Consider the following 12670-nt stretch of genomic DNA (forward strand, 5'->3'; position numbering starts at 1 on the left):
AATGTGCAAAACTATTGTCTGTGTGCAGTGAATGTATTCTGCTAATTGAGAGTTTAGTAAAATATTTGGGGTGTAAATTGATTGATAACCGACTTTGGCCTTAAAAGCCACAATGACAACATCAGCAAACAATTATCTGATTACAAATACAGACTGCAAACAGTACAGCTGATAAATACTTAATGGTGTGACAGTGTTGTTTTCAAAATGCACTTATCTTGTCTTTGTCTTTGTTTCAGACGTCTCTGAGCCCCAAGTGTAGAACAGTATTTTTTTCCTTCAGAACTTGTACAGCAACGTTTGGACACATATACTTTAAATCCAATCACCAATACACAATATAGCTGCAGGCAGCTTGAACAAACCAAATTTACAAAACAACTGAGTGATTTTGATTTTGTGCAAGGTTCATTTCAATGATTCTAGAATTTTCTTGAAGGATCCATTTAGATTTCATAACTTCAGGAACTGTATTTATTTCAATAAATAACATTCAGTGAAATGTCACAGGCTTGAAAGAATAGGAAAAAAGTCCCATTTTAAACCTATTTTTCCTGCATATTTTACAGAGCAAAGTAACATTTCAGACAACTGTTTTTCACTGTACATTGCACTCTACAAGTCCTACATGAAGCCAACCATGAAATGGATTCAAAGAAACCTGCTGCTTAACAGGTACTACTTATTTCCATTGTGCACCATGCTATTAATAATGCTGAAAATGGATATGGTACCTCTTCATAACAGTTGAGCTGTTCGTTCTGTTTACTGGAGCGGTACTGTACATCAAAAAAGACATCATAATACTCCTTTCATGTCTCAAAGAAATCAAAATTATTGCATCAGATAGCATAGATCGGAGTACTTGTGTGGCGGAAAGCAAGTCAAAGGTTGCCTGCAGTAAATAGAAATGGTTTTCACCAGACTGCACTGGAAATGATAATCCCCAAGTAAGAACCCAAAGAGTTATCATTTGCCATGTATCTAAAAACCGGCTAAGACAAACTTCACCTAGTTTCTCGAATTGACTTGAACAAAGGTGATGAATTGCGCAAGGTTTGTGGTTTGAAAAAAAATCTTAGAAAGATGGGTTTGTATCATTAATAACAAAATCAAGATTAACCGCAAGTAAACAAAGCATGATCCTAAATTGTGTTTCATCTCATCGCACCTTTAATAACGGACTCGGTCATAGGTGGGTTTCAAAAGAATCCTTGTTAATCCCCAAATCTTTGCCACTGACAAATACAGTGGGATTATCAACTCACCCATCCATAACCTTGTTAAATTGTGTTTATTTATGGCTCATGACAATCAATATGAATCATAGTAAAAGTGGATCAAATCATCCCCCAAAACCCATAATAACACCCACACAAGGAATGAATTAACATCTTGATTATTTAAGGCCGCTTGCTGCTAATGATCATCTTGGAATCCTCAACCCTGTAATTATATTAATGACAGGACGTGCAGTGTATACAAAAGAGTGAGACCTAAAAAGACTGATCAATTGTTAATTTTATAAAGTCACTGAAACGTGTCAGAGCTGTCAATAAGTGAATTAATTTTTATCTGCGTCTCTAGAGCACCTTTACTCTCAGTCGCAACAGATCACTCAACCCACGAAAAGGATTCCTTAACCCTCTCATTGGTATTAATGGCAGAGTGCTGGGAGTGGGTTTTAGAATTTGTCTCATTGAATTTGTTGCATTGCTTTTGCACTGAAAAACAGCTAGAACCTCCAAAGAGTGGGGTTAATTGCATTTGTTTATGACATCCTGCAGTGATGATAAAATGGAGTCCCTTGGTTTTCAATCACACTTTCGATGGCTTAATATTTTTGCATATTCGCCAGTAATGTTAATGCTTCCAGAGAATTAGAGAAGATCTTGTTATTTTAAAATATAGGTGCCTATTAAATGGCTTCTCTACAGTACAGTAGTGAGTTACATAGGAATGAATGCCTGAGTCACCGCCTCTTGCCATGAAAACATTACTGACATTGTAGATTCTCTTGTTATTCATTATTGTGCTTGTCTATCACCATTCAAATCCTTCTAAACAAGTAAATAAATACATACAAAAAAACAAGTAAAAAAGACAACTTCTCCACATCAGGGAGGAATTTATAAAGGTTTATTATGTGCAAGTATAAATTAGTATAAATCTGAGCTGGATGAAATGTATAGACTACAAAAGAAGTGAAGAAAAAGAAAAAGAAGAGCATTCCTCCTTTTGAAACCTGCCTTCTCTGAACAGCTGCCAAGGCTAAAGAAAAGAATAGAGTAGCTACACATACACTGAGGATATTCTGTTGAAACAAATGCTGCAGAATTAAATCTTTCTTACTATTTCTAGGAGAGAAAAGCACATCAACAGAATCAACGGAGGCAAACATTTCTTCTGCACCATCTGCTCTCCATCAAGGTCTTTAACCATATGCACCAATAAAATTCAAGATAGTGATCTGTCATAAGCACTTGCAGTGCTCAACCAATTATAGTAGTTATGAAATGGGCTATTAAAATATATATGTACTGTGTTCAGTTATAAACTATAAAGTTAGAGTTTATAACTGTTATAAACCAAAGCAGACATTATTTATTAATTTAAATTTAGGTTTTATGTGGTGCCTGCTTATTTTGTACAATATAGTTGCATGAAGAAGGCCTCCACAGCCAAATTATTTATTTAATCGGGGTAATCTGTTCAAGTTTAATACAGTTACAGTATCTGAACAAATGCAACTGGTCACTGAATGCAAATCTGAGTTGCATAAACAGGCCTACTGTTCTTTACATTTTGCTAAATTACACTTAAACTTCAATTTCCTTGTTTTCCAGACACGGCCCAACTTCTAACTGATTTTGAAAGCATGCAATTCAGACCCAACGCTTTCCATAGCACTGAATAATATGTTATGCACACATCCCTACACAGAGCACTACCAATCAGTCTCTATTTAAAAAAATGCAGATAGAGAACTGGGGAGAAAAGGGGGGGTAATCATATCAATGAATTGAACCAAAGCCAAAGCACATTGGATCAAAAGGAAAGCAAAATAACTCATTCCATATCTCAAGAAGGATCCAGACTTTTTTTTTTTTTTTCGGGGGTGTATTCTAAATTAATTGATTCAAATATGTGCTCTTGCTCTGCCTTTCTAACAGTTTAATCTCAATCCATAATAGCTGTTACACTTGCTTTGAAATGGTGTTGGCGGGACTACGCTCATTTTGTCCAGGATGAATCTGCCAGGACACACTAGCTCAGATATGAAAAGGAGAATTCTCACGGATTGCACTGGGTTACAATGGTATTATTCCAAATAACAATTCAGTGTAATAATGAAATGACTGTCAAGGGCTGTAGGAAAATGGCTTTAAATTTTCATTACAGATATATGACTCTGTCTCTCCAATTCAGCGGGGTTTTGCCTTGTAATCTTGATATATCAATCACAAGTGCATGGGAAGGGGGGACAACTAATACCACTAGAAAACATAATAGAGATTCTTCGAACTGTTGGCTCTTGTACCTTATTTCAATTATGTATAACCAAAGGCAGACTGAGTCTACATTTGCAAAAGAGAAATGTCAGAAATATGCATTGCTCTTCACAATTATTATTTTGTGTGTGTGTAGGGGGGGATAATACAAATAAAACACCTTTCATATGTAGGACAAAAAATGTTGTACCATGAAATGAGTATGATCAATGATGCAAGAAAAGAATGTCTCTCCCAGCCACTAATTTGGAAGCACTGTGAAAATATGCATTGGCACGCACAATCTGGTTTTAGAAGAATCACAGTTAGTATCTGCATTAAACCTCAGTCTGCCTGAATAAAAGGTAGCAACACTCTTTAAAAGAACAGCAGCGGCAGCCTAAGGTGCTGGGGAAGCCTTTTTTATTCAAAGCAAACCTCAAAGGGAAATACTAGCCGACAGGCACCCTGGCAAAGGGTAGAGGTCCTGCCGGAGTATTTGAAAGTGGAAAAGTAATCTCTGTAGGATTAACTGTTCTGTTACACCGAAAATGTGCCTGTCAATGAGAATTAAGTCAGCAAAATCCTTCCAAACAGAACTGTCCCTGTTTTAACCCATTCTATTATAATAGAGATTCGATCGAGTTAATGATCGTGGATGTTCCTGGTTTCTCAGTTCCTTGGTTGTGGTCGTACCAAAATGAGGAAGGAGGAAAGCAAATGCCAGAAAGACTTGAAACTTTTAGAATGGGAAGACATTGGGAATACTGACACCCTGCAAATGACATAAAATCACATATGATATAAATGTTAGACTTCAAATAAGAATGAACCTTGTAGCTGTAGTATTGCCATTGTTTTTCTAACTAGAATGATCCTTTTAAAACAATCATATTTGTGTATTGGTTTTCAATTGTGACTCAATCATGAGATGAAAAGGGATGGTTGGCTTCTACCATGATGTTGAAATAACCTCATAAATTACCCAGTACAGTGCCAATAATATCCCAATAGCTTTTGTGTCGTAAACTATTTTACCGTTTATGTGGTGGTTAGTTCATTTGATTTTTTTATTTTATTTTATTAAGTGACGATGTAGGCAAGAATTAAAAAACGATAAAGAATAGCTCCAGCAGCGGATCAAGGCTTCAGACCATTCAATAGGAGTCACTTAAGAGACTTTCTGCAATGCATTGCTGGAGAAACAGTGATGTGGGGGAAACGATTGCTTTCTGAAGTTGCATTACTTAAAACAGCATAAATGTCAAAGCTGAATAACTACAAACAGTCTAGTTTTGGAGCACTGCAGGCTTCTTAGACGTTTATGCAGGCAGTCTTCAGATTCTGTATAAATACGGATAGTAAAAATAAAAAATAAGAAAAGAAAGCATCCTTGGAAATCCAGTCTTGAACTACGATATGATTGCGCCTTTACCAGGGGGCTAGAGATACGGATATTTCAATGAAACTGGTCTGCTACGTTTGTTGGCTAGGCATGATATATAATCTGTCTTTCAGCTTTTTCACCTTAAATTGTGACAAACATACAATGCAAACGCTGCACCTCACATTTAGATCTACCCGTTATTAAGAAAACATGTCTTTACTCGCCAATCTCGCATTTGATTTGCATGCACTCTATAGATTCACGCCGAAGCGCAACACCTTTTTTGTTTGTTATTGTTGTTTTCACAGAAATATAGTATGCATCACCTTACCTGGATTAATCAAACTGTAATCATTCTCATTTGCCCGAAGATAACTTTTAATATCCAGCAGTGTCACTGTCTTGTGTCACTTTTACTTCACTCCACTGAATGCATCACTCTTGTGTGTAGCACCAAACCGTGCCAGTCCATGGCGCAAAGGGCCAAGTGCTGCCGGTGTCTTGGGTCGTGGTCCTGGTCCTGGTCCTGGTCCTGTCTGTCTCACTGAAGCGGCAGGACTAGCCGAGTTGCCACAAACGCCGATTTCCACGACCTGGGATGGCTGTGCTTTGTAAAAGTAGGTGCACACCTTTTGGTCATTCTAGCGCGGCAAGCACAAAGCAAACTGTAAAAGACATCATACAAATAGAGGGTTACTTTATCCACAAAAGTCGCGGCAAAGTGAATATATCCCAAAAACCATGTATTGAAAACAGTGGTGCGATTATTTTCGAGATGTCCCGGAGACTATTAATGACAGGTACTTTTTCTCCACCCTCTAAATAGGAGATCCGTCCATGCTTGAGGGACACTGAGTGATGGGCATGGTGCAGATAATAGTAGCAGCACAGCCCCGCACTTCTCACCAGCTGCGATCGATCTAACAGGAGGACGGGGAACCTGCCCTCCCCATCCAGAACACGTGCAAAGCTCCCGCCCCGTCTCCATATGTCCAACCTGCTCGGTGACGTCATTGTTTATTAGGCTCGAGTTGACGTATCTCCCTGCGTGACGTCAGGTATTCATGTTTTTCAAGTTGCCTAATATGTTTGTTTACAAGGTTATGTTTTGAAGGAGGCTTCTTCCAACATGTAGTTAAACTAATGCAAAGTGAAACAAAATAATTACCCCCCACACCCCCCAAAAATAGAAGTGATTTAGGCTACTCTTAGTTTAATACTCATATATGAGAACAAGGTCAGAATCTTGATTTACTTTGCATCTCGATTAATGGAAGGATTTACAGCAGGAGGTATACAAAAGCATAGTTAATTTTTTATTTATGTATTTATTTGATCTTTTTTTATATATTAAACATAAATATAAATATATATTTTGTTATCCTAACCAGGTCAGTAGGATTCTATAAATAATCATAATAATATCACAATCATTTAAAAACAACCCCCGACGAATCAATATTTAGATAATCCAATTATATGTGTAGGTTAAATTAAATTGTGTTTCATACTCGCTCATTGTAGGGGAGACTTGTGCTGCTGTTGTGTTTATTTCATTTACCTAGTTGGCAAATGTTTTACCTTGATATATTAAATAACACAATTCTAAACTGCTGTTATACTTTATATATATATATATATATATATATATATATATATATATATACTTGTTCAGTTATTCGTGCTAGCAGCATCTGACAAATCCTAGTCGGTGGTACCGATTGCAGACACATTTAAAGACATGGGTTTAGAAGCACAGTAACACTACTGGAGTGCATGTCCTGACGTCGACAGTAGGAAGCTTTTATGGACATTAAAAACTTAATAAAAAACCATCTGTTGTCCAAACCTACTTAATTACTGTTTGTAAAGCAGATTACAGCTCTCTATCCCTTATTTACTGTTTTATTTAACTATAAGATTGATTTATTTATGTATTTGTATCAGTGTTTTGGGCAGTGAGCCAACGCATGTATCAGCTAAATATCTTTGTTAAGTGTATCATTGGCAGTAGCATGGTTCCTTATTTTGTCCTGTAAAGTAACATTAACCTTTTGGCGTATTCTGTGTATTCTCATAGCTTAACATTTAGTATTTTCTTAGTATTACTAGGTACTAGACACATATGTGTGTACATCCTGCTTAATCAAACTTTTTCTTGTGTTTTGGCCAGATTTGTCCTGAGGTGCATGGTGTAAGAAAGTACAAAAAGACCAAACAATGAGCAAACAAATCCTACAAAAAAGATATACAGAGCACCGTGACATTATTGTATGCTGGCCTATAAGTAGTGTAACTTTTTGAGGATTTTTATTCATACCAACCAAACAATAGATTTTAATACACACATTTATGAATCAGAAAAATAATGTAATTACAATTTGCTTCACCATAAGTAGTTTATATGATTTCTGAACTCACATTTGCATCAAAACACGGCGTGTCTCAATATTCACAAATGAAGACCAGAAAATGCTTTTTTCTGTATTAAAAGGAGAACATAATCACCTGATGTGTATTTGCTTCCCTGCCAGATCACAGAACTATAATAAGTTATGTAAATGTGACTAATATGAATAGGAACAGGGCACTGGATCATTACTGTGTGTTTGCAATGCATCTGTCTGTCTTCACCTGCCTGTGACTGTGACACCTTATGTACAGAGACACATTATTATTAGTTATTAGTGTTATTAGTATACATAAAGTGCATTAAATGTCCTGTAAACACAGCTGTAGAACAAAAGGTTACTGATCTAGTATGTTGCATTAGCTAAGTAAAGTAAAGGCTGTGTAAAGTGTTTCATTAGACATCTATATGAGAAGGATTTAAGATAAACAGTTTGACAAATTAACTGCTGTAATACTCAAAATGAAAAGTTGTCTAAGACAGTGATTTCTAAGGTGTGTCGAAAAGGATAAACCTTCTTCATACCAAAGTTTTTTTTTCTTGTATAAAGGTGTACAGGGCTCAGATTAAATAGTAATATTTGTCATGCTCAATTTAATACATAGATATTGGTTGCTTCATATTTAAATCCTGTAACAACAACAGCATAACAGGTAGATAACAGATTGAATTATTTTGAAAAAAAAATACAATAATGAAAGGATTACATTGCAGTTAGTTTAAGTACATATTACAATTATGCATATATTAATGCTTATATTTAGCTGCTATGTATAACAATCAAGTAAATGTTGCCTTATGAGAAGAAGAACATGTTAACTAAATAATATATCCAAATGAGATGTTTAAAACATGAACAGTAATGGCCAGCATCCTAAACATCATTGCAATACTAAACTTCTCATTAAAAACTGAATAGTGCTCCATGCCAGTTCAGTTGTCCATGACTGTACATTAAATCCCACATAGAGATTTATTTCCAACATTAAACCCCCCTTTCTGCCTAATAAAATATTTATCACAAACAACCTTGTGAAGACCAATGCCAGACTTTTTATAACTTGTTTTAAGGGCACTATCTGCTAGAATAGCTTCTAGATGTACATTTGGTCTGAAAACAATCTCCAGGAGAAATGCACTCCATTTCTCAGTTTCAAAAGAATAAACAACCAATGCATTAACAGTAAGCATGAAGTGGAAATATATTTTGTGAATTGTCAAGTGTGGTAAGCTGCTCAAGTAGAGAAAGATCATTCATGAGGAAGAAAATACGCCAATGGGCCAGGTGGAGCTCTCTTAAATTCTTTGAATGCCCGATAACGTTTACTAACGTGCTGAATCTATTTATTTACCCATAAAGGAATCCAGAAAACCATAGCAGTCCCACCAAAAGATGTTAGAAAAGTTAACCTTAAGGAACCTCTATGAATTAGACCAGTGGGGAGGGGAAAAAGTCAAAGCCTTGAACAAAGTTTAAATTCTCCTTTTCGTTTTTTCAAGCCAGTATAATTCACAGTATCCATGCATGTTATGATATCTTATGTGAAGGATGACAAATTGTAAAGTTCCACCTCCATCACACAAGGCATGTGAAGCAATAGTGTTTAGATTTAGGGTTTGTACAAGCAGTTGCCAGTTGGGGTTAGCCAAGACTGCAGAAATAGTGGAAACAGGTCAAACTGTATTATGAAAGAAACCTTCCTACGTTGTGCCAAATGCCAAATGTATTACTGAAAATGCAGTATTCAAAATAATAATAAATAAATAAAGTATAGATGCCTATATAGTTACAGACCAGGCAAAAGACATATTTTAGGTGCTTGTATAATGAGTTCAGCACCTTGGACAGTGCCCAGCAGAAATACAGGGTGTGAAAACGTTTAGTGTTTCCATTGGTGCAGTATTCAAAATGCTCACTGACCAGACCCTGAATCTTATCACAGACGATATACAGGGAATGCATGATTATCTTGTATGTGTCAAGAAGTGGGAGTAGACGATACATTCAATTGCCATTGGCAGACAACATGAAATATCTTTAATGGGCTGATCGCAGCCTGCAGCTCATTTTATTAACATTGCATTTTATTTAACTGAAAGTGGTTATCCGATTTCTTTTATCCCAACCATGTATTGAAGGCCTAAGAAAACAACACCAAAACTATCTCTTCTGAAATAAGCGTGAAAATGGTGTAGGATGAGATTTTCTCTCTCAAGTTTAATTGTTCTGATAATGGCAAAGTATGAGTTGTGTGTTCATAAGTGTTGCACATAAAAAAGTGATTAGTTTAAGATATTTGCAATATGTTTTTCATCAGGCACGTGCACAGATTGACCCCAGGGGGGGCTAGAGCCTTTGCCCTTTTTCCCTCAGACTCAACAAGTGCCCTCTTGGGCTCCCGCCCTCCCAATGTGTAGGGTGCCCCTTTTTTAGCTTGAGCCCCTGCCACAAAAAATTTCTCTGCACGGCCCTGTTTTTCATTTGTAGAAACAGTATAACATATATATATACACATACAGAATTACAGACATTATATATATATATATATATATATATATATATATATATATATATATATATATATATATATATATATATATATACACAATACAAGCATCTTCCATAAACTAAATATATTTTTGAAGGCTTGAGAAATTTCCCCCATGAGGAATTCTAATACAAAGATTTTCAAAAATTCACAATATTGCTGAACAAGGAAAATCTGAGAAAAGGTATGTGATGTACAGGGTTTTTGCTCTCAGAAATATTGAGCTTCAAGGACCCTCTCTGTATTAATTATCTCTATATTTTTCCCATAAAGAAGATATGATGATATGTGATGAAATAACATGACCAATATTATTTTTCTTTTCGATCAATATTTCCACATTTACCCTTAAAACATACTTGAAAAGTTAAGTTAAAGGTAAAATCTGCAAAGTGTGAGGTATAATGAGCATGCTGTAATTGATGTACACTGTTCGGGGGTGAGAAATATTTTCTTTATAAGATAAATTAGGTTACAGCTATCTGACAAACAGAATAATGGATAACCTGCATACACAAGAAGGAAAAAGGCAGGCAGGGAGACCAAATCTTTATTCAGGCTATGACAAAAGAATTATGAACAATAAATTAAAACGTAAGTCTCACCTTATATAATACATGTGCACAGTGAGACATCTTTCTGTTAAAAGGGCAAGCAATTACTCAAAGAGAAGGAAACAAATACCAAACAAAATATAACTTGGCTTTATCCAAATTGACTTTTGTCATGCATGTTTTAATGAGGAACGAATTTTCTGAACACTATTCACAGTATAGTTCAATACAGCCTATATCATTTATTTTACTGGAGTAAAACTAATTTTGAAATTTACTTTGTATATATTCAAAAAGAGACCTACTTGGTGATTATACTGGTGAACCAAATGCCATGGTCACAGAATTAAATGTGATTGACTAACAAGTGTTCTTAGTATGTGTAATCAAGCAATCACCCATCAGCTTCCTTTAAGTTTCCAAGCTTTCTGAATTTAACAAATAAATACATTGCACTGCAGTTTATAAGAAAAGGACATTAAAATTCAGAAGTAGTTTCAGTAGGGGACATACAATACTACTAACCAAAGAGCCTCATGGGTCTAACTTGCAGAATGCTTCCCTCCTACTTTAATTCTGTACAACATACAAAACCTACATTCATTATTAGCACTGAATAGCATAGTGATCGGTAGTGTTGTGTGGCAAAGTATGCAATAATTCTTCTTGTGCAGGGCTTCAGGACCATTACTCAATTATTACAGCCTCTAATTACAATGGATATCTGAAAAGACATAACCCCTTCAGATTGGCCCATTGAGGTTTATTAACACAGAAAAGGAAAGCAAGGCCCCTTCTTTTTGAAGGTCGTAATGAACAACCAATGTGTTAAGGTGCATAGTCATCCATCTCAAGCTGAATAGTAAAGAGGCTTAATGCAAAACACATTGCCATCCATATATATGTTTTCAAGTGCATGGCATATACAATAGGGAAAGTGTACAAATAAGTGAACTTCAGCTGCTTTCATACTAATCCTCTCTAAAACAGGTATCTGTAATAACAGAATCAAGGATACGATTAAAACAGAAAACCCTCCCTTTGCATAAATGGCCCCCTGTTCCAAAAACTAAGCCCCATTTAATCTGAGAACATTTTTGTCCGCAGTGAAGATTATTTGCGTATATTTTCTTGTGCTGTATGACTTCCTTCACCTTTAAGAAGAATGATGGGACCCAGTCAAGGCTAACAAAATGCACCTCAAACCATTACAAGACCTCCAACCTTATTCACAGCTGGAGCCAAGTACTCTGACGTGCATGCTTCCTTGAGTTGTCACCACACATGTTCTCAATAGTTTGATTGAAATAGGGTACTTTAGTTTTCAATTAATATGACTCTCCACATTGCGGGCAGAGAGTATTTAATTAATTTACAATACATGGAGAAAATAAATTTGGCTAAAGTGGCCTTATATTTGTATTTTTCACTAGTCTGAGCATGTTTTTCAGGTTGCATCCCATCCATTCTCATTTCACACGGTTTATTGTTTTAAACACAAACATGTATACTTGTATATTGCAATCATATTTACATAAAAGGACTGCTACATGAATAACCTATTCTTTAGTTGATAATCCCCATAAATAAGTTTGAAAGACTGCAAGTTTGTTACTGCAATACAGCATTGCCCTGATAGATTCTCTTTAATGAAAAAAAAACATGCACTGATGTTTCTTCTTGCATTAATCAGGAAGCCGTTTTAGATTGTTGTAACATTAAAACATTATACAGCGTTATTGTTAAATATATGTATTGACTGCATATCAAGCTCCACATCATATAGGACTACTAACTAAAATGTAATCCTAAACACCTATATGCATGTACACATATGAACATAAGGTAACAATCTATACAAATTTAAAGGTGATTCATTTGTCTGATATTAAACTATATGTAAGCCTTTACTGACATCTAGTGGGGAAGTTATAATAGTAGAATTTATAAATATGATTCTTGGAGTTTAATGAGGTCACAGAGATTTATGGCACTGATAGTAAGACCTGGACCAATGGCCTTTTGTTTTAAACAATATGCTGTTTTTTGACATGTGCTACAGCAAACATGAAAAATGAACCAACCAGCTGTTTTATTAAATAAGCATTAACTCTGTATCTGCCATGGCCTGTAATCTGGAAATGCTTACAAGGGGGTTTATAACTACAACTCATTCCAGCATTAGAAAAATAATGTTAAAGAGGACAGAACCTGTACATTTAAACAGATTACTTTAAAACTTATACAAAATCACCCATACAAATTATTTAATCAAACTA

At 35.5% G+C, this 12670-nt stretch overlaps 1 protein-coding gene across 1 annotated transcript in view; it reads right to left on the minus strand.

The window, feature by feature from the left end:
• Positions 1 to 5778, minus strand: part of tafa4b (TAFA chemokine like family member 4b) — a 43013-nt gene extending 37235 nt beyond the window's left edge. The window contains exon 1 of the mRNA XM_066700202.1: positions 5210 to 5778. The gene's annotated coding sequence lies outside the window, so the exon portion shown is untranslated. The remainder of the gene's footprint in view (positions 1 to 5209) is intronic.
• Positions 5779 to 12670: the final 6892 nt, after the last annotated feature.

Source organism: Amia ocellicauda, chromosome 3, assembly GCF_036373705.1.
Source record: "Amia ocellicauda isolate fAmiCal2 chromosome 3, fAmiCal2.hap1, whole genome shotgun sequence".
Classification (NCBI taxonomy): domain Eukaryota; kingdom Metazoa; phylum Chordata; class Actinopteri; order Amiiformes; family Amiidae; genus Amia; species Amia ocellicauda.